We start from the raw sequence: 3,425 nt of genomic DNA on the forward strand, positions 1-3,425 counted from the left end.
TCCCAGTTTGCCCACTGGAGCTAGATCCTACCCCAGTTCCATCCCAGTTACATCCCAGTTACACCACTGGGTCTGGGCTGCACCCCAGCTGTATCCCAGTTAAGCCCAGTTCCATTCCAGTTCACCCACTGGGTCTGGCCCCCACCCTGGGTGAATCCCAGTTCACCCCAGTTCAGCCCAGTTGCGCCACTGCGTCTGGGCTGCACCCCAGTTCACCCCAGTTCACCCCAGTTCATCCCAGTTGCGTCACTGGAGCTGAAACTTGTCCCAGTTCCATCCCAGTTGCGCCACTGCGTCTGGGCCCCACCCCAGTTGCACCCCAGCTGCATCCCAGTTGCGACACTGGAACTGACCCCCGCCCCAGCTGTATCCCAGTTCATCCCAGTTCCATTCCAGTTTGCCCACTGGGGCTAAACCCCACCCCAGTTGCATCCCAGTTACATCCCAGTTGCGCCACTGCGTCTGGGCTCCACCCCAGTTGCATCCCAGTTCACCCCAGTTGCATCACTTGGGCTGGGCCTCGCCCCAGTTGCATTCCAGTTCCATCCCAGTTGCATTCCAGTTCACCCACTGGGGCTAAACCCTATCCCAGTTGCATCCCAGTTGCATCCCAGTTCTATTCCAGTTTGCCCACTGGGTCTGGGCTCCATCCCAGTTCCATTCCAGTTCAATCCCAATTCATCCCAGTTGCAACACCGGGGCTGACCCCCACCCCAGTTGAATCCCAGTTCACCCCAGTTCATCCCAGTTGCGACACTGGTGCTGGGCCTTGCCCCATTTCCATCCCAGTTCCATCCCAGTTCCATTCCTGTTCCATCCCAGTTTGCCCACTGGGGCTAAACCCTACCCCAGTTGCATCCCAGTTCACCCCAGTTGCACCCCAGTTACACCCCAGTTGTATCCCAGTTCACCCCAGTTGCGACACTGGAGCTGAACCTTGTCCCAGTTCCATCCCAGTTCCATTCCAGTTCACCCACTGGGTCTGAGCCCCACCCCAGCTGAATCCCAGTACACCCCAGTTACATCCCAGTTCACCCCAGTTACATCCCAGTTGCAACACTGGGGCTAAACCCCACCCCAGCTGAATCCCAGTTCACCCCAGTTACATCCCAGTTGCGACACTGGGTCTGGGCCTTGCCCCATTTCTATCCCAGTTCATCCCAGTTGCAACACTGGCGCCAACCCCCATCCCAGTTCCATCCCAGTTCCATCCCAGTTCCATTCCAGTTCACCCACTGGGCTAAACCCTACCCCAGGTATATCCCAGTTAAGCCCAGTTACATCCCAGTTGCAACACTGGGGCTAAACCCTACCCCAGTTCATCCCAGTTGCGCCACTGCGTCTGGGTCTGATCCCAGTTCACCCCAGTTACATCCCAGTTGCGACACTGGGGCTGGGCCTTGCCCCATTTCCATCCCAGTTTCATTCCAGTTCCATCCCAGTTCCATACCAGTTCACCCACTGGAGCTGGGCCCCAACCCAGTTGCATCCCAGTTCACCCCAGTTGCGCCACTGCGTCTGGGTCTGATCCCAGTTCATCCCAGTTCATCCCAGTTCCATCCCAGTTGCACCACTGTGTCTGAGCCCTGCTGCAGTTCCATCCCAGTTCACACCAGTTCCATCCCAGTTCATCCCAGTTCACCCCAGTTCCATCCCAGTCCATCCCAGTTCACTCCAGTTCCATCCCAGTTCACACCAGTACATCTCAGTTCACCCCAGTTCCATCCCAGTTCACCCCAGTTCCATCCCAGTTCACCCCAGTTCCATCCCAGTCCATCCCAGTTCCATCCAGTTCCATCTCAGTTCCATCCAGTTCCATCCCAGTTCACACCAGTTCCATCCCAGTCCACCCCAGTTTCATCCCAGTCCATCCCAGTTCACCCCAGTCCACCCCAGTTTCATCCCAGTCCATCCCAGTCCACCCCAGTTCCACCCCAGTTCCACTCCAGTACATCCCAGCCCAGCTCCCTGTTCCCCTCTGATGCAGCACTGGGACCACCAGTATGACCAGTTCCAGTCCAGTTTGAACCAGTAAAGCCCCCAGTCCGGAGCGCTGGGCTTGGTCGCTGTCCCAGTTACCTCCCAGTATGCCCAGCCCCCATCCCAGTTACCTCCCAGTATCCCCAGTGAGCCCAGCTCCCAGTCCCAGTTACATCCCAGTTACACCACCTCTGCCCAGTACAACCAGTACAACCAGTATGACCAGTATGACCAGTATGACCTTCCCCCACTCACACACACTGATCCATTGAAACCTTTATTGACACCAGTAACAGTCCCAGTATAAACCAGTAATGGCTCCCAGTACAGACCAGTAATGGCTCTTAATAAATACCAGTAACAGCTTCCAGTACAGACCAGTAACAGTCCCAGTATAGACTAACAGCAGCTCCCAGTATAGACCAGTAATGGCTCAATACAGACCAATAATGATGCTTAATGGAGACCAGTAATGGCTCCCAGTACAGACCAGTAACAGTCCCAGTATAGACTAACAGCAGCTCCCAGTATAGACCAGTAATGGCTCTTAATAAATACCAGTAACAGCTTCCAGTACAGACCAGTAACAGTCCCAGTATAGACCAGTAACAGCTCCCAATATACATGTCATGGCTTCCAGTATAGACCAATAGCAGCTCCCAGTACAGACCAGTAAAGGCTCAATACAGACCAATAATGATGCTTAATGGAGACCAGTAACGGCTCCCAGTATAGACCAGTAACAGCTCCCAGTACAGACCAGTAACAGCTTCCAATATACACCAGTCATGTCTCCCAGTACAGACCAGTAATAGCACCCAGTATAGACCAGTAACAGGTCCCAGTATAGACCAATAGCAGCTCCCAGTATAGACCAGTAAAGACTCAATACAGACCAATAATGATGCTTAATGGAGACCAGTAACGGCTCCCAGTATAAACCAGTAATGGTTCTTAATACCAGTAACAGCTCCCAGTACAGACCACTAATGGCTCCCAGTATAGACCAGTAACAGCTCCCAGTACAGACCAGTAACGGCTCTTAATGGAGACCAGTAAGAGCTCCCAGTATAGACCAGTAACAGCTCCAAATATACACCAGTCATGTGTCCCAGTACAGACCAGTAACAGCACCCAGTACAGACCAGTAATGGCTCTTAATGGAGACCAGTAATGGCTCCCATTATAGACCAGTAACAGCACCCAGTATAGACCAGTAATGGCTCTTAATGGAGACCAGTAATGGCTCCCATTATAGACCAGTAACAGCACCCAGTATAGACCAGTAATGGCTCTTAATGGAGACCAGTAATGGCTCCCATTATAGACCAGTAACAGCACCCAGTATAGACCAATAGCAGCTCCCAGTACAGACCAGTAACAGATCAGTAACGGCCCCCAGTACAGACCAGTAACAGCACCCAACTGGGGTATTTCTGGGGTAC

General features: G+C 53.2%; 2 long non-coding RNA genes across 4 annotated transcripts; one reads left to right on the forward strand and one right to left on the reverse strand.

The window, feature by feature from the left end:
* Positions 1 to 1,913: 1,913 nt before the first annotated feature.
* LOC146423036 (uncharacterized) lies at positions 1,914 to 2,844 on the forward strand. Of its 2 annotated transcripts, none has more exons than XR_014847741.1 (2): positions 1,914 to 2,569; positions 2,637 to 2,844. It is a non-coding gene; the product is annotated as an uncharacterized LOC146423036 (long non-coding RNA). The 2 variants fall into 2 exon arrangements; XR_014847742.1 differs by having other exon boundaries at positions 1,914 to 2,478.
* Positions 2,245 to 3,211, reverse strand: LOC146423037 (uncharacterized). Of its 2 annotated transcripts, none has more exons than XR_014847737.1 (2): positions 2,965 to 3,211; positions 2,245 to 2,933 (listed from the first exon to the last, which is right to left on the reverse strand). It is a non-coding gene; the product is annotated as an uncharacterized LOC146423037 (long non-coding RNA). The 2 variants fall into 2 exon arrangements; XR_014847738.1 differs by having other exon boundaries at positions 3,149 to 3,205.
* Between the last annotated feature and the right edge of the window lie 214 nt (positions 3,212 to 3,425).

This window comes from Lichenostomus cassidix, unplaced genomic scaffold (genome assembly GCF_008360975.1).
Source record: "Lichenostomus cassidix isolate B80296 unplaced genomic scaffold, HeHo_3.0 HiC_scaffold_34, whole genome shotgun sequence".
Taxonomy (NCBI): Eukaryota; Metazoa; Chordata; class Aves; order Passeriformes; family Meliphagidae; genus Lichenostomus; species Lichenostomus cassidix.